Source organism: Rhipicephalus sanguineus, chromosome 3 (genome assembly GCF_013339695.2).
Source record: "Rhipicephalus sanguineus isolate Rsan-2018 chromosome 3, BIME_Rsan_1.4, whole genome shotgun sequence".
NCBI lineage: Eukaryota > Metazoa > Arthropoda > Arachnida > Ixodida > Ixodidae > Rhipicephalus > Rhipicephalus sanguineus.
In genome coordinates, this window is record NC_051178.1 from 19,303,218 (window position 1) to 19,324,974 (window position 21,757).

A 21,757-nucleotide genomic window follows, 5' to 3' on the forward strand; every position below is an offset into this window, starting at 1 on the left:
AAGACAAAAATGCGACAGATGCTCTTGACGACATGTAACTTCCATGTGTGATCCGGACTTCCGGAAGAAGGCAAACGAGGCTTCTGCGACAGCAGTCAATCTCCTCTCGGAACAAGCGAGCGCTGTTATATTGTTACAGTACTTGACAGCCAAGATAGCAGGCACGATGTCTTCAAGGTACTACAGGGTAGTCTTCGACGGAGGGAGTCAGCGGAGCTTCATCACCATCGAAGCATCTCGCCAACTTGGCTGCCAGCTGTTGCAAGAAGAAACGGTGACAGTTGGAGTTTTCGGAGGTCGCAAGACGCAGACAACAATTAGAAAAGTCGGTGTCAGCGTTTTCGAAGAGGCCACGAAGGAACCGATTGTAATCGACGCTTTAGAAGTAGAGGACATCTGTAGCGAGCACATTCAAATTCCAAGCGAAGAAGTCACAAAGAAGATGGAGCAAACTGGATTGGACACGCAAGCCCTCTGTCTAAAAGCAGAAAACGAAAACTCCATTTCCTTGCTCGTGGGGTCCGACTACTACTGGTGTTTTGTGACCGGTGACGTGAGAAGCGTGTGCATCAGATGGAAAGATCTAAAGGCTGTGTAGACTAAACTAGGATGGACTGTGCAAGGGCCAATTCCTTTGCGAAGCAACAGCACTCACTGTTCTACTGTCATTGTACTCCAGACATGCGTAGAAGAGGACTGTGCTTCTGACGCTCTAACAGATAATTGGTATCCAGAAAGTTTACTTGGTGGAGCTGATGAAAAAACCGTGTTGGACAACAAACTGAGGACACATCGAGCATTGAACAAGAAAGACCTTTGTCGAGAACCGGGTGGAGAAAATCCACAGGCCAACGCAGCCTTCGTGCGGCGCTTGCACCGAGGCAAAGAAAATCCGGGAGACTTACAGAAAAGAGACACATCAGCAGAGAAGCTACAGCAAAGAGGACCGCGGTGGCAGGAATCATAATGGATCGGGGATTCTTCAAGGTGGCCAGAAGACTCTGGTCAAGACATGCAAGCAGAGTCAACCGCCCTGTTCAGCTGCTATACCCATTCTTAGTCGACTAACGCCCCTGCTCGTGCGCCACATGTGGTGAACCTCAAGGTCCGCCGGCTACCAGACTGTCGTTTAGAAGAATAGACGGCACGTCCGAACGAACACTTTAATGGGACATGAATGAAAAAGAAAAGATGGCTTGGTGCCCTCGAGCGAGCGGCAGCTCGTGAGGAGCAATCACGATGATGATTAACGGCGTCTGCGAGGCTGATGAAGACGAAGTTCCAACATTTTCCCGCGCCCAGCAGATGGCGTTAGTCGACTAAGAATGGGTATAGCAGCTGAACAGGGCGGTTGACCATGGCTCCGCCCTGCAGACGAATGGAAGAAGAGCAGACGTTTTACACAAACTTGTCTGCCCTTGTCGACATGAACTTAACCTGGGTCGTCGTAGTAATAGGCCTTTCTTGAAGGCACGTCAAGTTGTCGACGAGGTGTCCTTAGTCTGAGATGTATCGGGTAGCATTCAGTCTCTTGAAGTTCAGTCAAAAGCCCATGTGATGAAGGCGGCTCTCTTGTGAGCTTTCTCTTGCATCTCATTAAGCACGAGGTGATTCGTAGAGCATTCATACGAGAAGTGAACCACTCCGTGTCAGTTATTCGTTTCAATGGTGTTTTGGTGCTGACAGCATGAGAAAACGTCGTGGCGGCACATTCTGGAACTTCTGCTTGCATGTCTTGACCAGAGTGGGCATAACAGCTCTGCTATAAGAATAAACATTTTAATTGTTCTGCAGTGCCCCTAATTGCCAATTAGCAAAACATTCTAAATGTATTCAGCTTCCCCCTCTATGCGTTCGTTTGAAGCATTACAATGATATCGTCCTGTTAATTCATTGATCACCTACCCACACTTGATAATTGCCTACAACGATCACTAATAAACTATAAAATATGTTTCTTAAAATATGTTTCTCTTGCATAAAATTTTATTTGACACCTTTAATCACTCGGTTCCATAGATGTTCCCCCAAAATCATCCCTGACTACTAATCATCGATCACTACCACTAAAGATAATTACCTGTTACTATCTATCTCTGATCGTAATTTCGTACATTGAATACCGTATATATCTCATGTACGTATGCTTCTATACAGAAAGCCTTTTTTTTCGAAAGTCTGCCCTTACGCATAATATTTATTCAGAAATACACATATAAATTTGCTTCGTGTATGAAGTTTAGTAACGAGCGGTGGTGAGGTCCACTAATCCAGCGGTCAAGGTCGGGTGGTCGGCCAGGCCTGAGGCCTGTTGCACGTAGGTGACGGCGACGGCTTAATTGTAGACCGGTGCATGTCCACAATAGGTGTGTGACAGTTACATCGCTGATTGGGGCGTCGCAAAATGGGCACGATGTACCGTACGGGCCGCGGTACTTTTGCGCCCAAAGGGTGGTCACGGATGGGGTAAGCGCAACCCTATTATGAGCTTAAAATTGGTCATTTCAGTATTACAAGTCATGACCTATATCGTCAGGGTGCATATGTGCATAATGTTGCTGAGTAAACATCAGTCATTGTGACTTCTTGCGTGTGATTACCAAATTGTTGATTATCCGTAATAATTAAGCTAAAAGACCCCCAATTACGAATTAGCAACGTAAGATTCTTATATCTAAAGCTAAAAGACCCCTAATCACTAACTGGCAACTTAGGAATCTTATATCTTTCATCCTCTTCGTCTCCACTCCATGTGATACATTACAACGCGATCCTCCAATTAGTTGATTCTTAATTTCCCCTTTTCTATTTAACACTAAGTCTAAGTATTATTAAATCCAGAGTACGATCACCATATCTGTTATACCTTTGATTCGAAATTAGCTATAACAGTAGCTACTGCTAGTTACATGCGATAGTCATCTAGTATTAATGGTGTACATTGCAGTACTATCTGTAAATATATATATTATACATGTCCTTCTATACTGACCGCTTTCACCAGTAAGTTTTAAATAAATTGGTAAATTCATTACTACCTTTGATTACATATAATCAATAGAGGAAGATTCGCATGCCTATAAATGTCTCTTGTTAATTCTTACTTGCTTTGAATTACAAGGAGCTATTCTCATTTTATTGGGATAGCAATTATATGGACAGTCTCCGCTGATTTTTGCCGTCGCCGGCCGCCGTCATTCGCCGTATATGTATATGTGTGTGTGTATATATATATATAAAAGCCACGAAGAAGAATAATTCAGAAAACTTTCCGACGCGCGGAATCGAACGGGCGACCTCTCGCTTTCCAGCGAGCGGCGTCAGACGGTTACGCCATCAACAGTACCGTCCTTCAGCCTGCTAACGGCGAGCTATTGGATGTGAAGCATCTTATAGCGGAGTTCAATGCGGTGGTGGTGGTGTGTGGCGTGACAACCCTTACTGCGCATGCGCGAGCCCTCTCCACTTCCCTCCCTCTCTACCATTTCCCCTCTCCCCTTCCCCTCCCCTCCCCCTCCCCTACCCTTCTCCACTTCCCCACTCCCCTTTACCTCTCTCCCCACCCCTCTCCACTCCCCCTCTGAAACGCGGGCTCTACATGCCGAAACGCTGCTTCGCATCGCCTCATGGTCCCCTTTATTTATATACACCATTTCCTTCAGCATGCTTTCGTATTCGCCACATAGATGGCGCGATGTGCGCGCGCGGCGCGCTTTAAAGATCATCGCTCCTCTCCTGCGAACACCGTTGGTCTTCGCCCTACAGGGCGCGGCCTCCTTCGTGCCCTTTTCTCATGGAGGAAGGAATAAAATAAGGAGAGGCAGTTACGTCACATTTCTTGAAGCCGGAAGTAGGGAAGGGTAGAGAAGGCTCCTTCTCGCAAGGTTGGGCACGCTAACTCGCTGACGCATGCGTCGTTAGCGGCTAGCAGACTATCACGTCGCGCCTGCAGAGCGTCGGGGCGCCGTCAGCTGACAGACGAGCCGAAGAACGAAGCATGTGATTGTATCGAAGGAAGAACAAAGGAGCGGCAATGCCTTCTTGCAGTGTGCCCGGGTGCCGCTCGCGCGCGATAAGAAAGGAACCGGGCGTCACCTTCCACGCGTAAGCGTATTGCATTTGCTTTGTATTTGACGCATGATCGAAAGTAAACGCATGCGCTAGCTCTCAGAACATAACGCACGATACTGCATGCGTGAGCGTAGTGTTCCTCTGCTTTATTCATGGCTGTAGAACATGCTGTAGAGGAATGGAAAGCTGGGCCAGTTGGTGACTCTCCTTCACTAATAAAACACAGCGCAACGACGACGCACACGACACGATCATTGCGCTGGTGTTTGTCTTTTCGTCTTCTTTGTGCACGCCGTGGTTGCACGGTGTTCCAATTTATTCGTGGCTGTTTGTCCATTTGTTATTAATGTATGCGAATGCGCGTATGTATTGTTGCATGCTTTCAAACAGCTTTCGCAAAGATCCCCGTCGTCGGAGGCTATGGATCGAAGCCATAAGACCCGATCAACGCGACTGGGAACCGGCGAAGTCGGCTTGTGTGTGCTCAAAACACTTTGCACCTGAACACTTCAATCGGGCGTCGCCGCTGGTAGTTCGCCTCCACGAGGATGCCGTCCCTGCCCCGGTGAGAGACCGCAATAACTGCGCCCTGGAGATTTTCCAATAAATTTCCAACTTTGTGCTTCATGTTTATTCAGCTGAACGCAAGAAAGCAATGGTGCAATTCGGCAGGATGGTCGCCGCGGACAGCTCGATCGCTTTTTTTTTTCCAGGAGAAACGGTAAGTTCAGGGCACGCGACATTTTAGAGTCACTATATGCTACCTAAAGGTAGCATATACAGTAACTCTACGCGACGTAATCTAACAGCAACATCTGAATTGGTCTTCTTACGTAGGGGCTTGCGGCGCCTCCAGATTATCCCCGGCCTGTGTGTGTCTTAACGTTTGCACGAACGTCGTGGCACTCGAGCCTACAGTGGCACGGGTCGGTCGTCTACGACCGCATAGAAGATAACTTTGACGCACATAAACTTACCGCGTACAAAAGGTAAAAAATCCGAGCGCTCCAAGTTGCTTTACAAATCCCCTGACTGAGTGAAACAATATTGGGTCAGGCACGTCTTTTCTACCCTTGACGCTGGAACCTTCGCTGAGCGCTCCGGGCCAATGCTTTCCAATCGCTGTCACCAGTGCTGGGCAGTATCGAAGATACATGTATCTTCGATACTATCTTAGATACTTTTTGGGTATCTTGTATCTGTATCGCGATACGTCTCGCAAAACTAGTATCTGTATCTGTATTTCCGATACATTGAAGAATGTATCGTGTATCTTAAGATACAAGATACTGCGACCGCACCACCACCGTGCGAAGCAATAAACTTTGGCTGAGCTCGAGCTTCTCAAGCTGATGCTGCTGCCACTAAGTGACCGGAATAAAACTAAAGGCAGTGACATTATTTTATATTTCCGCAAGAGGTTTCCAGCGAGGATAGGCGATAAGCTCTGAGCGTCCCTATATATTGGTTGAGCAGAGTTACGAGGTGGCGCTCGCGTCGTCTCGACAGACAAGCGCGCAAACGTCTGCGCCCAGCCAAACTTTTGTTTAATCGTTTTTTTTTTAGTTTTGTCAGTGCCATGACACTTGGCACTTAGCCACTCTCCTGTGCCGCGTCTTTCAATGCGTCCGGCGTCATTCGCACACATGCTGATGCCACTGTAAAGTCATTATCGAAGTTCCTCGTGTGTGAGCCTTCGTTACGAAGTCTTAAGAATGCAAAAATGGCGGGTTGCTTTGCCTCTCGTGACTTTCACACTTAGGCGATTTGAAGGATCTCGTGGATGTAGAGAGAGAGAGAGAGAATAAGGTAGGCTACCCTGCACTGGGGAAGGAGGGAGGGGGAATAAAACTTAGAGAGAGGAGGAGAGAAAAGTCACTGTTGCCGTCGACGTAACGGTAGTTCTGCGCTTGACATCACAGGTGGTGAGTCAGTCCCGTGGCTGAAACTAGAGCAGCGCATTCGTTGCTTTATGCAACTTGTATGCGTGGTCCTATGCAACCAAAAATCTTGTCGACGGTGAAGTCATGGTGGAGCTGCTAGTGTTCTCAAGCAACAGACTTCTGAAGGCTTGCGAGAACTGGAGTGATTGTGTCCAGCAGTTGCAACAGCTTAGCACCAACGGTACCGATCCTGAATTTAACAGAACAAGCATTCACCTAACAGACGCTATCTTGGCTTACGTCTGTTTTTCTTTTATTCAAAGAGCTTTTATAATCATAATTTCATTGTTAGCAGAAGTTATTTCTTAGCTGTTCTTCTTTTCTATCCTGTACATTACCTATGTCTCTATAATGTTTTTTTTTTCTGCCGGTCTCTTTACTGCAATATGCCTTTAACGTGCTGCCAATGTAAGCTCTCTGCTTTATTCCTAGTTTTAACTGTCTGCGTCATTTCTGTCGCTGTTCTTCTTCAAGTGGAATATAAGTATATATACTTATATTCCACTTGAATTTACTGTTATCTAAAGGTGATGTTGAGAACAAATATATAATAATCTGGGCGCGCCGGAGTATACAGTAACGATAACTCTGCTTATTGCTAACTAAATTAGCAAATTTGAGTTTGCATTACAATAACGTAAATTATTCGGCGCCATCCTAAATACGTTGGCAAAGATATGCAAGAAACACTGTTATGCCAAATGCTCCGTTTTTCTCATGAGCGTCCCAAAGAGTCGTTTTGCGCCATTTTCCATAGGCACTGAATTTAATTATCGTAGCTATTAGGGGTTACCCGCCGCGATGGTCCAGTGCTTATGGCGCTTGACTGCTGGCCCGAAGGTCACGGTAGCCGGATATCGAAGGAGGGAAAATGGTAGAGGCCCGAGTGCTTACATGTAGGTTTTAGAACCCCAGGTGCTCAACATTTTCGGAGCCCTCCATACAGCGTCTCTCATAATCATATCGTGGTTTTTCGACGTAAAACGCAACAATTATCATTAGCTCTTAGGGGTATCTCCTGTATCGTGTTTCTCTACTTATTCGCTGTGTTTGATCCGGAACCACTTTTCTATTTTACATAGATATATTTGTTTTCGTTGTTTAGGCTTCCCTGAATCCTTTTACTGTTGCTAATCGCCAGGTAATCGGATGTATAAGTGTCAATAATGCGAATAGCGGCGGTGTCCTGCAGCGCTTTGCGCAACTGTACAATGCGTCTGAAACGTTTCTGGGTTGCACATGTTCGTGGTGACGTATACCTGTCCGGTGATCCGTTATTGCGAAAACCGTAATATGTTTACCGGCAAGGTAGAACTCCACAGCGGTATTTGCACCATCGTGCGGAGGCTTCTTATAGAAGTTCATATCGCTACTTGGCAACCCGCTTGCTGGTCAGCAAGCAGAGCAGTGACTAGCTCCCATCAGTTACAAAAGCAACAAGCAAGAACCGCTAACAGCGAAATGTATAAAGAGTAGGGATGGTCGATTAAAATTTTAAATGGATTAATCCTTAATCGTTAATCGATTTAGCCTTTAATCGATTAATTGCTTTCGGTGGAATGTTTTAATCGATTAATCGATTAATCGACGTTTTTTAGGGGTGTTTTATAACCGATATCTCTTTGTTTGAGAGGCATCGTTCGTGTTCGATATGGACCCAAATCTTTTTATCAGACGCGCTGACGATCGAAAATACCCACTTTCGAAAGTGTCGACGACGGGCCCCTTGTGTACAGTGTACGAAAATTCCCACTTTCGCACACTGGACACAAGGGGCCCGTCGTCTTTGGTTGATGTCGCGGATTCAAGCATCTGTGGCCACCATCCTTGGACTATTTGGCAGCACGTCGTATTTTTTCGAAGCCTGCCTACTCGAGCTGATCGAAACCGGAGGCGCGTTCGGGGACCACACTGGTTGGAAAGTCGCAGCTGAAACATGCAGTGTGGCGGAGGGTGAGGAAATCCCGAGAAAAGTAAAAGAGAGACGAGGAGGAAGAGGAATTAAATAAGACGCTCGCTCTCGTAGTAAGCACGGCATCTTTTCATGGTTTGTCGGTTAGATATTGTGGAAGCCCTACATAATACTATAATTGCAGACTGACGTGATCTTTTCCTTGAGGTCACCCATGCAGAGATTACACAGAAACGCACTGGTCTCAAACAGACCATCGGTACAGGCAACTGCGGGAAATAGAGTGACATGAGCTTCTGCCTCCTGGCTAGAATAAACAGCTGCTGCGCCAGTATGCTCCACAGGTTTCATCTGATCGTTGCTTTAACACGGCGACACTCGCACCTTTTCAATCGTGCCTACAGCCTGAACTGTGAGTGCTATCTCATGTTTCAGACATTACAACATAAATTTCGCGACGGTCCTTTCTTGTCACAGCAGAAGAAGGGGGCCTCTAGCTGAAAGCTGTATTTCTCCCTAAATATGCGACCATACAGTATTACTAAGTGCTACAAGGTCACTTCTTCAATAGTAATGCAGTGGATATTAGACGTTCGGTAAACCGACGCGTAAAGTTGCGGATTACATAAAGGGTCTATAAGCCCCATTTCACAATTCGCGAGTGCGCATTCCTGCGTTACATTTTCTCTCAACTAATGGCAGCAACTTTCGTGCTTCAAGTGGAGACGAGGTCGTAGTTGCACGTGCTGGCGTTTGTCTATTATGCGTGTTCGTGTCAAGAGAGCCGAGTCTACACTTTCCGCGTCCCAGCGCAAGCAAACCGCGCTTGAACACTCTGTTTGAAGAAGTGGCTAGCTGCCATTAATTGGGCTAACTGCATCGCAGGAAAGCTAGCTGAATAATTATGAAAATGGTATAAACCCTATAAGACGGACAGTTGGGCTAGTTGGTATACAGCATAATAAAAGATGGTTACTAGCGTCCTTGTCTTCTTAACGCTAGCAAACGTCTCTTAATATGTATATACAGATTACCTAATCCTCTTCCCATCATCGTACTTCATCACTCTTTTTCCTCCGTTGCGTTTTCTCCGGGGCAGTGTAGAAGGCAGGGGCGTACTAGCTCAGGCCACCCTCTGCCTTGTAATATATTTTCTCTCTCTCTTTCATTGGTAAACAATATTTTATTTGCTAAAGAGTAAAACAGAACGGCACTAAGAACCAGTCAGGAAATAAGCAGCGCATATTACAATGCCGCATTCTAAAAGGAAAAATACGTTCTTTGTGCGCAAAATGTTTCAGAAAAGAAGACAGATAAGACAGAGCGCACAGTGCGCTCTGTCCTATTTGTCTTCTTTTCTGCAGCGTTTTGCGCACAAAGAGCGTACTTTTCCTTTTAGAATGCAGTACCAACCAGCCCAAGTAGCCACCCTTTTGTACAGTGCCGCACTTACACAAAAAACGAGTAAAGTCTGAGGGTTCAATAAAATACAAAGAAAGTTGCAGTTGACACTACAGGCGACGAAAACTACTCGTTTATGAAATGTAAGGAGAGATGCGTTTATGCGGCAACAAGATGAAACAGCGCGGCGAAAAACGAACACGAACAAAATAAGCAACAAGACGATGCGCTGGCACGTGTGAAATTTACAAAAAAAGAATAAACTTCTGTGTTGAAATTTGGCGAATCGCCGTGCTGCTAACTTTCTCAACAGTCCCCTTTTGTTTTGTTTCATGGGGTTGCTGCTCCGAACCACATGCATTTTTCTACTGAGCGAAGAAATGTCAGTTGCCCGAGATGCTCGGGCGACAACCGACACCTCCCTTCGGTCGCCACACATCCAGCATGCGAAAAAAGGCGCTCGAATGCTACTGACGTAGCAGGAATTGGCAAATACTCCATTGCAACCGCAAACACATCATCTAGGCCAGTTCGCATGCTGTGCCAAGTCTCAAGTGAATTCGGATTGGTGCGGCGATCAACTGCAGGGTTACTATAGTATGTTTTGAACTGAGAAGGCAGTTGGTTCATCGGATCGTCCTCCAGTGCAACTGGTGCAACGCAGTTGCGTAGAAGTGCGCGTGGTGCGAGCAGCAGTAGACTGTGAGCCGGAGAGAGGCGGGTAAGTTCATTTCTGCCTCGATGGGGTGGAGCCGCCTCCTGCCCGGGCTTGAGGTATTGGGGAGTGCTTGGAGTGGGACGCCGTACGCGACGGAGATCAGGGCGACATCATATCTTTCTCTATGGGCTATGGCCGCCGCCATCTCCGGGCTCGTTCTGCTAGCGCAGGAATATGCGCTGTAGCTTGGGGGGCGGGATAAGGGGGGGTGCCGTAATCGATTAATCGAATAGTTTTAATCGATTAATCGTTCATCGATTTTACCATCCCTAATAAAGAGCTGTCATGGCAGCTGAAACAACACCAATATGTTGTTTCGGAATGAAACTGATATACCTTCAATAATTACAATGCTTTTGATATACTAACAGAGTTTTCATTCAAATGAAGCACAATTGGTTGCAATTTTCAAGCGAACAATTGTGTGCATAGGCGTTTAATGCTGCATTGTATAGATATACATATATAGTAACAAATTTGAGAATGTATCGAAGTATCTTAAGATACAATTGGAATGTATGGTATCGGATACAATCAGTGTTGCAGTATCTTGTATCTGTATCCCAAATACTTCTCGTCTGAGTATCCTGTATCGTATCGCGATACAATTTCAAAGTATCTTTGCCCAGCCCTGGTTGTCACCGTCGTGCGCGGGAACGGGTCACCGCCGTCTCCCACATTAAGAGGTGTCGTTTCTTTTTTCTCGGAAATGTAGCATTTCACCGCTAAGGGACACAATAGCACGGTGCCAAAGGCTAACAAGGAAGCTGCGGCGCGACGCCTTTGCGGAGAAGCTGTAGCGGGCTTCGAAAACAACCACTTGCGTCTGCATGCTGAATGAACTGAACACGCATTCGTGAAGACCGACGCTCACTGTAGGCTTCGAAAACCGTGCGTCATCCGTGAAACGAAACGATCGCATAAAAATACATATTCGCAACTCTGTGGCCGGCTCTGTGGTGGTGGAGCAGAGTACACGAGCCGGCGGCGTGCCCGTGGAATCCCAGCAGCCGTTGCGAAAAAACCACGTGACTTCCGCCACACTTTTTGCGCTGCAGCTCGGATAGCGAGGGCATCTCCTTAGTTTTCCTTCCTCCATGCCTTTTCTCGAGGAAAGAAGGGGGCGGCCGGGGGGGGGGGGGTGGAGCGGGCAGTTGTATGTCTTGTGCTTTCCCCGCGATGTCCGCGCTGAAGCCACAGAGCGTACGAAGGTCACTTCGCAGCGGCCGCGTTTGCGAAAAGAGCGCGCTGTTCAAACAGAAATAAGTAACAACTGTGACAGTTCGCGCTCGTCCTTTGTGTACCTCTTCGTTCGTTTCGTGCGTCCTGCTTTATGTTTGAGCAGTGCGCTTCAAGTGTCGAGCTGTGACGCATGATATTTCGCGCTCGTCCTGTGTGCGTTCTTTTCGTGTGTCCTTTGGGCTCGAGCGACGCGCTGGCAATTTCGAGCTGCTTTCCGTTCTACGCGTTACATTCCAATTTATTGCTATCGCATTCATTGCTTCGCCGTTGCGGCGAAACTGTGACTTTTTTGATCTGCTCTAATTAACGTACGATTTCTCATTGCTAATTATCAACTGAAGACCTGCACAGTATTCATATTAATACGCCCACTTCTTGCCTTGTTTTGATGTATTCGGGTTTGACCGGCAGGGACGGTTATCAACGCTCGACGCTGTCCGCGAAGCAGTGTTCGAGAAGCTTCGCGATTGTAGTAGATCGTTTTTTTAAAGATTGCACCCCGCACGCGAATGTTCCAGCTTTGTCTAGAGATAACGCCGCCACTAGCGATATTGCTGGAAAGCTCGACAGCGCCTGCATAAAGGCCGACGCGCATGACCGCTTGTCAGTTTATCGACGGCCGACGCCCTGTTCGCCGCTATCAATGTACAGCGTGTATTGCTGTAGTTTGACTTTTCCATTCCCGGCCGCAAGTTCGGCCACATAACCAGTTTTATCTTGAACACGCCGGCTACTGTCTTCATCGACGTCACGACCACGTGACATCTGGTGGAGGTGCTGGGTAGACGTCCTTCTTCGTATTTTTGTTCAGGCGGCGATAATCGACGCAGAAGCGTAGGGTTCCGTCCTTCTTTTTCACTAACACCACGGGTGACGCCTATGGACTCTTCGACGGCTGGATGATGTCATCGCGTGGCATTTCGTAGACTTGCTTCTCTATAGATTCACGTTCTCCCGTCGAAACTCTGTACGGGCTCTGCCGGAGTGGCCTGGCATTTTCCTCTGTTATGATGCGATGTTTTGCGACTGGGGTCTGGCGGATTCTTGACGATGACGAAAAGCAGTCCCTGTATTTCAAGAGCAGGGTTTTGAGCTGTTCTTGTTTGTGCTTCGGAAGGCTAGGATTGACGTCAAAAGCTGTTTGAGGAGTTTGGTTCGTCGGTGTGGGCTCGGAAGAATCGGCGATGGCGAGAGCGCTGACCCAGATCCCAACGTCGACCGCAGTGACGATGAACGACCCCGTACAGCCTGCGCCGATCCTTCTCCGGCAGCCCAAAGAGCCGTCAACCTTCCGCGGGTTGTCATTCTAACACGCGGAAAGTTGGCTCGAAGCCTACGACCCAGTCGCCCTTTTCAATGGCTTGACCAGCGAAGACAAGCTACGACATGCGTACTTCGCATTGGAACGCCGCTCGTACCTGGTTCGAGAACCAAGTGCGAACCCTGACAACGTGGAACATCTTTCGCACCAGGTTCTTCGCGATATTCACGAGCGTCGTCCGGAAAGAGCGGGCTGACGCTCTGCTCGAGACCCGCGTGCAGATGCTGAAAGAAAACGTGGTGCTCTTCACGGAAGAGATGACAAGGCTGTTCCGTCATGCAGACCCTGGCATGCCCGAGGACAAGATGGTCCGCTTTCTTATGCGAGGAGTCAAACAGGAGCCCTTCGCAGGGTTGATGCGGAACACCCCATCGACAGTTCAAGAATACAGGAGAAGTACTACTGGCCGCGCCTTTCCGCCGACGTAACTCGTTACGTAAAGGCCTGCCCGAACTGTCAGCGACGCAAGACACCGCCTACTAGGCCAGCCGGACTTCTGCAGCCTATCGAGCCACCTCGACGGCCGTTCCAGCAAATCGGAATTGACTTACTGGGGCCGTTCCCGACGTCCAATACCGGAAACAAATGGATCGCCGTAGCTACCGACTACATCACCCGCTACGCCGAGACAAGGGCCCTGCCCAGAGGCAGTGCTGCCTCGGTACCGAATTTCTTCGTTGAAAACATCGTCCTGCGTCATGGCGCCCCAGAGGTCCTCATCACCGACAGAGGTACGGCGTTTACTGCTGACTTAACTCAGGCAATACTGAGATACAGCCAAACAAGCCACCACCGGACCACAGCGTACCACCCACAGACAAATGGCCTCACCGAGTGGCTAAACAAGACCATCGCCGACATGTTGGCCTTGTATGTCGACGTCGAACACAAGACGTGGGATGCCATCCTTCCGTATGCGACCTTCGCATACAACACGGCCGTCCAAGGAATAACGCAGATGACGCAGTACAAGTTGGTCTACGGAAGGAGCCCGGCGACGACGCTCGACGCCATGCTACCCAACGTCACTGATGAAGAAAATCTCGATGCCGCCGCTTACTTACAACGTGCCGACGAAGCTCGACAGCTCGCCCGCCTGTGCATCAAGACCCGGCAGCACACCGACAGCCGTCGCTACAATCTTCGACGACGCTTCGTGGAATACCAGCCCGGCAACCGTGTTTGGGTCTGGACTCCGATACGCCGACGTGGGCTTAGCGAAAATCTCCTTCGGCGATACTTCGGGCCATACAAGGTTCTTCAACGCCTCGGCACTCTTGACTACGAGGTCATCCCGGACGGCATTACGAACTCCCAGCGACGCCGAGCACGACCTGAAGTCGTCCATGTCGTGCGCCTTAAGCCGTTTTTGCGCGTTAGCGAACCTGGGGACTCGATTTTTTTTCCTTCGTTATTGTAATTTATTTGTGTATTCACTTGTTTTTTTTTCTCTTCTACGTTCTTTCACAAGCATCAGGACGATGCTTTTTCAGAGGGGGGGGGGGCAATGCCACGCCCACTTCCTGTCTTGTTTTGATGTATTCGGGTTTGACCGGCAGGGACGGTTATCAACGCTCAACGCTGACCGCGCCGCAGTGTTCGAGAAGCTTCGCGACTTTCGATCGTTTTGTTAAGATTGCACGTATGACGCGAATCGTCTAGATTATTCCAGGGCTTGCGCGACAACCAGTGATAAGACTGGAAATTTCGATGCGTGATGTATAAAAGACGGCGCATCCCAGCCATGAGCAGTTGATCGACGGCCGACGCCCTGTTCGCCGCTATCAGTGTACAGCGTGTATTGCTGTAGTTTGACTTTTCATTTCCCGGCCGCAATTTCGGCCAAATAAACAGTTTCATCTTGAACACGCCGGCTGCTGTCTTCATCGACGTCGCGACCACGTGACAATATCCTCTATATCCTGAGAAGCTTCAAGAAAAACAAACTTGTATAAAAACACTGATATTTTCACGTGTATTGGAGCCACCGAAAACACTAAGAAGCGCATGCACCCCTATAAGGTGGTTTCGCTGCAACGCTCCTTTTCGCAAAACTTACCGTCAAACCTCACAAACTTCGCCAACATCAGCCAAACTTCACAGGTTCGAAGATTGAATAATCTAGATTGGGTCACTTCAGTGATTTAAGCAGGCGAGGGCGCATTGTTTTTATATAAATTTTTAAATTTTTTCCTATGGAGTTTCACTTAGCACATTAAAGTGGTTCTCGAACCCAGGCAGTTTATGGGAATTGAGCAGCCACTGAGCAGCCAACGCAACAGATGGCGCTAGTTGCCGATGTCCCGAATTCCTGGACATGATCTCTCAAAAAGGCCATTTTTAATTTTTTTAGGTCACCCTGATTGAAGTCAAGGACATCGTCTACCATTCTGCATAAAAAAAGCTGCATTATTTTGGTTGCTAACAAGTTATAGTGCGTCAAATGTGACCAAGTCAGCCTAGCGGCCACGTCCTTCCTTATGCGCTGAAACTCGGATATAAATTGTCGAAAATACTTGTACATGACATAATCACAAATCAGCAGCTCCACAACAACAAATTTGCATATAGGTGTCATGGTTCAGCAAGCTTTGCCTTGCGATCAGCCGCTTGACAAACCCGCAGCAGCGGCCGCTCGATGCTGCGGGCGCTCACATTCCAGGAGTGCCGCTTCAACTGCGGGTGAGCTCCGCTTGCGCGCCAAATTACGCTCAGGAGACGAACGAAAGAAGGAATGCATAACTGTGAAATTTAAAGGCTGTTAAGGGCCCTATTATACAATGAAATCTCTGCCGGCAATTTTGCAGTGACCGCCTCCAGTAGTGCGCTCATGGGTTGCTTCCTCTCTTCTGAAGGCCAAAAATAATTTGGTTCACTCTATCAGCAATATATGACACAAAAGCAAGCCATTGACATCTAAAGAAAGCTGTCATACGTGATTCCGATGGTCGAACAACTCAAACTGCAGTTGTTCTCCATCTCGTGAAACACTTGTGTCAGCCGGCTGTGAAAAGAAGTGTGTCCAAATCCTTTGCTTCATTAAAGCACCGCTTTTACAATACTGTATTGTTGTGCGTCTGCAGAGAGAATATTGAACGCAAGCCGAGCGTTTATCACGTTATTTTGTGGCTGCGGGCATAACAGCAGGGGAAAAATACATGTGTGCTGTATTGAATGCGGTCACTGCGAAAGTTGCCGGCAGAGGTTTCGTTGCATATTATAACATTTGTTGGCACTTAAGAGCCTTTAATTTTCACAGTGATGCATTCCTTCTCTCGTTTGTCCTCTGAGCGTAGTTTGGCGCGCAAGCGGAGCTCACCCGCAGTCGAAGCGGCACTCGTGGAATGTGAGCGCCTGCAGCATCGAGCGGCCGCTGCTGCGGGTTTGTCAAGCGGCTGATCGTAAGGCAAAGCTTGCTGAACAATATCTGCGAATTCGTTGGTGTGGAGCTGCTGATTTGTGATTATGTCACGTACATGTATTTTCGACAATTTATATCCGAGTTTCAGCACAGAACGAACGACGCGGCTGCTAGGCTGACTTGCCCACATTTGACGCGTTATGACTTGATAGCAGCCAAAATAGTGCAACGTTTTTTTATGCAGAATGGTAGACGCCGTCCTTGACTTCAATCAGAGCGATTTAAAAAAAAATGGCCTATTTGAGAAAACTATTTTCAAAGTTCGGCGTTTTTGTTAAATCAGATATGTTTCAGCCCAATTATCAAGTAAAACGGAGCGCGATAAAACCACAAAAAATATTTTAAAAGAAAGCGAAGGTATCAAAGTTAATATGTACCGATTTTTATTATCCTCACTTTTACTGTTTGCAGCAATATATTCCTGAAATGCAGGTATTTTGTGCGATTTGCCAAGTTTGTGATTTTTTTCCCTTCAAAAGTGCTTCGACAAGAAAGAGAAATAAAATACTAATAGGATTATATTTCCCTTGTTCTTTCAGGGGAATAAATATTGTGACCAAGAAGTGCACCGTTTTTTTCTCTAGCCGTACTCAAAATTCATAAATCGCGACATTGGCGGAAAAGTGTTCTTGCGGCCAAAATTTATATATCTTTTTTTTTCTGGTGAACAAAATTCTTTTTCGCGACACTAACTTCGAAACCATTGTTCTGGATGTAATGCCTAGACCTACAGTAAGTTTCATCAAAATCGGCAATGGTGACCGGGACCGCGTGTTCGATCTTATCTGGACACACCCAGAGCTTACCTTGGTAATACGTTAACGGCATATTGCAGTAAGCAGACGAGAAAAAACTATATAGAATCATGTGTAATGTATGGTATAGAAGAGAAGGACAGCTAAGATATAACTTCTGCTAATAATCAAATTATGATATGAAAAACTCTTTGAAAAAAAGGAAAAGATACGTACGCCAAGATAGCGGTTGTCTTGTGAATGCTTGTTCTGCTAGATCCAGCATCGGTACCGGTAGTGCTATAGCTGTTGGAATATTATTTGCATATACGTTAATCTTAGTGCATGTAAGTGAAACTTATATCCACGAGATCCTTCAAATCGCAGATGTGTGAAAGCCACTAGACGCAAAGCAACCCCCCCAAGCTTGCATTCTTCGGAATTCGTAACGAAGCACCACGCAAGACAAACTTCAATATTTACACTACAGCGGCATGAAAATATGTGTGAAAGATGCCGCGCACATTGGAGTACGCGGCACAGGACAGTTGCCAAGTCAAGTGCCAAGTGTCACGGCACTGACACAACTAGAAAGAGAAAGCGATAGAACGAAAGGTGGGCTGGGCGTACGTTCGCGCGCTTGTCTATCGAGACGACGCGAGCGCCACCACGCGACTCTGCTCCATCAATAGGGAGCCTCACAGCTCATCGCCTATCCTCGCTGGAAAAATTTGGTGGAAAGATGAAATAATGTCACGGCCTTTAGTTTTATTTTGGTGACTTAGTGGCAGGTGTTTTTTCACTGCTGTGTCAGCGGTACAGTTTGGTGAATGAATCTTTGTGTTGTGCGCATCGTGATGGCGCAGTGTGGCATACCTATGTATATTGCCTTCGTCAAATTAACAATAAACAGTCTGTAGTCTGCGCTCTTTCCTCTCTCTCTCCTTCTTTCCTGCTGGTTGCGCAGCAAGTCGCGTTTACAAATATGAACCAACTAGTCTGCAAAGAAGTATTGCTACAGCAGTATCAGCTTGAGAAGCGGCGTTCAACTAACGTTTATTGTTTCGCACGGTGGTGGTACGATCCCGGTATCTTGTATCTTAAGAAACACGATACATTCTTCAATGTACCCGAAATACAGATACTGATACACGTCTTGCGAGACGTATCGCGATACAGATACAAGATACCCAAAGAGTATCTAAGGTAGTATCTAAGATACATGTACCTTCGATACTGCCCAGTACTGCCATAGACATGTGTCATTTTCCTTCTTTTTTTTTTCGCAGCTTCAAATGGTGCTTATATATGCTCTGTTTATGCAATGAAACCTCAATTGATAGTGAGCGCTTGTCCTAGTTTCTTGTCCCGTGTTTTTTTTTTTTTTTGCGCTATGGTTCCTGAAGAACGATGAACAACCAACACGCCCAAACGTTCTCCCTTCTGGAGGGTTTAAAAGAGACACAGAATCTTTGAGTTGTCTGTGTTGTCCCAGAGGTCTGTGAGAAGCTGACATCTGAGACTTAGAATGTTGGTGGCAACCAATAGCTGCTTCATGGCTGGCTGATGCGGGCAGGCATCAACAAAACTCTGTTGCGTAGCTACCGTTACTCGCGGGCTAAACGCAGGATATTCCGGAGAGAAGCGAGAGGTTTTTCTGGGCGTCGGAGTATCTGACCTTCTCTGTCACTTTGAGTTGAATGATTTTCTCGCATTTTGGAAAATGTCATTTGTTCAGGAGTACGCGGCATGCGGCCCGTGACACTTCGGGCATTCTGCTTACATGGTACTGCAGCTTTCGGTTGGGCGCTCGTGGACGCTACAATTTTATAAGGTTAGTTTTTCCCTATTTGTGTTGGATCCGTTTCCCTACATTTGGTACTTAAAGCACCTTATCGGGTTTGGTATCAATGGGCGAACTTTCCAATGACTGAATTGAAGTGTCGCGCCATGTGGTAGACAGGAACGATTATATACGAGGACGATATAGAGTGTAACAACCCCTTCACCGTTTCGCTTGATGGTCATGCAGTGAAGGGCGACAGCACCTTGGTTTCAGAAGCCCACGGGGACGTCCGATTCTTTTTCGAGAATCAGATAACGTTCGGATGGAGTGTGTTCAGAACGGTTCAGAACTTTCACTGTATTCAGAACGCGGTGCGGGGTATTGGAAGGCTGTAAGTGTACGAACTGCTTCTGTTTGAGGAGAGCGTCTGATTGATCTTTTTAGGTCACTTCACCGAGAAAATCACCACATGAGAGTGTCTTTGTGTCGTACTTTTAACCTATCATTTTCTCAGTGGTCCTAGTAATAACAAAAACAGACGTTGCAGTAACTGAGTATTTATATAGAAGAGATTATATGATCAGAAAGCGGGGACAGTGTTCACAATCCGGTCGAATTCTGTTGTAGCTTTCTTCGGGGCGGTTTCTTTTACAGCGAAAGCTGTTATGAGATCACAACAAATGCTGCTTTTGGCGACGTAGTTGTCCGCCACCGCTGGTGCGTGTAACCACTATCGCGCGAAATAAAAAAAGAACAAAACGAAATAAGAAAATATAACCAGGTTCGAACGAGGTTCGAACCTGGGCCCTCTGCGTGGGAGCCCAGTATTCTACCTCAGAGTCATGCCGGTTTTTTTTTTCTTTATTGCCTGCATGCATTACAAAGGAATACATATGTTAGCCAAAGTGTGGCTGACATGTTTTAGCACCTCAGAGCCATGCCGGTGCTAGAAAATGCTTTGCAAAAAGACCATATACAGGCTTCATGTCGGGAACAAACCACATTACCGTATGTAATGTAGTGTGATAGAAGAGTAAAATGACAACCAGGTGTCACACAACGCGAATTCTGTAACCAGGCGTCACACAATGCGAATTACTGAACGAGAAGGTTGTTGAATGCTTCCAACCCATTACAAAGGGATCAGCCATAATTTCTTATCGTAATCAGCCAAAGCATCAACAAGGTGCACATAATGCCTTACAGGTGTTTAGCGGGTACCACGGTTCTCCGCAGAATAACAAAAAATTGCGTAGTGGCTGCTTCCCTACTTCCCAAAAATTATGATGATTTATAGCGTAGTGGGTTCCTGGCAAGTGGACTTCTATTGGTTGCCAAGGAAGCCCATAAGGCTCCCATGATCCATTTCCACAGGCTCTCAATAAAGTTAATTCCTGCACTCTCTTACGCTCCGTTTCTCCGGTTAACATGTGTTATAAAGCGTGGTGGGACAGTTAAATAACGACCGGGCGTCACACAATGTGAATTACGTAACTAGTGGGTCGTTTAAAGCTTCCAACCCATTACAAAGGGCTCAGCCATAATTCTTCATCGTCATCAACCACCGCAATAACAAGGTGCACATAATGTCTTACAGACGGTATCTCGCTTCTCCGCAGAATGACGAATAATGTCGTGGTGGGTGCTTCCCCACTTCACAAAAATTATGATTTGTGGCGTAGTGGGTACGTTGCTAATGTACTTGTATTAGTAGCCACAAGAGTGTTTCTAACGGGCTCTAGAAATGCCGCTCTACCAGCTTTCGCTGTGGCTGTGCTGCGCTTTCCGCGCAGGCCTTTGGTTTTTATTTATTTACTTGCATCTACGTCGAACGTTCACTCACGGACAACGCCGATTTCTCGGCCACAACCAACGACGCCGACACCGGAATTTCTGCGAAACGAGCTTTTAAAGGTATCACGGTAAGGGTAGGATCTATTTTATGCTTTCCGAAATGCCTTCGGTAACATCACATTCAAAACCGGCTTTTACGAGATGTGGGCCGAGGAAGACTACGTGTAGGACTACTCCCTGATCTCTGGGCGGGGGGCTCCTCTACTACCTGCTCGGGACCAGCCAAACTTAAGAGCTCGAAGAGTTGCTTAGGTGAGCGAACCTTGAGTCGAGTCGGGGTTAGTGATGGCTGTGATGTATCAGGAATATTGAAATCTGCCTTAAGGACCAATTCTAATGCGATAAATTTGCGATTGTGCAAGAACGTATTGAGACTCTGTAAGAGCTACATAGGGAAGCTTGGAGAGTGATAGTGAACGCCTGGTACCATTTTTTTTAACTTATGAAGGAACCTTGCAGCAAGCGGCTTATATCTAGTTCAACGGACTTGCATCAGCAAAAAAAAAAAAAATGGCCAGACTTCTAGAAAAGCACTACTCCAGTTCCGGGCAGTGTTTCCTGTCAGCCTTCACTGGTTTATTACCGGGAAGTATTACTGCGCACTCACAAATGTTATCGTGTAACCATGCCTCCTTTGTGCCTGTAATATGAGGACAGTGGCAAGGAATAAGCGTGAAGTCAGTGAGCTTGTGCAGTAGGCTTCTAGCATTGATGAATCAATATATGCCGGACTGAAGTTTCATTTATTGTTGAGGTTATGACCGGGAGCACATAAAGTACGCCAGTATGCTCTCACTAGTTTAACTGATTCATCCCAGTAGTAGCGCACATTATCGACAGAAGCATGATCAAAGCGTATTCTTACAGAGGAACCATTGCTATATTAGCACGTTATCGCATTTCATCGCTTTTTACGTACTTCGCGGACACGATGCCCGATTTGTGTAGTCAGTGCTATTGAGCTTACACGAATGCTTGAGTACCTCCACTTTATCATGAAATTGTAACAGTTTGGTTATAGAAAGACGTGTCATAGTTTTTTTATTATCACCTATTTGGTGTAACCTTTCACTCAGGTACCTCTAAGAACCCTGCAAGAAATATATGCTCTCATACCTAGCGGTGACGGCGCATACATTTCTAATTGTTCTATTGATATACTTCGCCAGAATTTCAAGATTTATTAAATGCCACACATGTGCACTGAAGTAGCTGATTATATCCTTCTTATCAACTGTTTTTTAGATACTGTCTCTACTAGGGTAAATCATGTCTAGAGTACTCTTCAGAGGAACGGACAAGTTGAAATGAAAGAAAAGATTACTTCGCGCGAGTACGTTACCGAATGCATAAA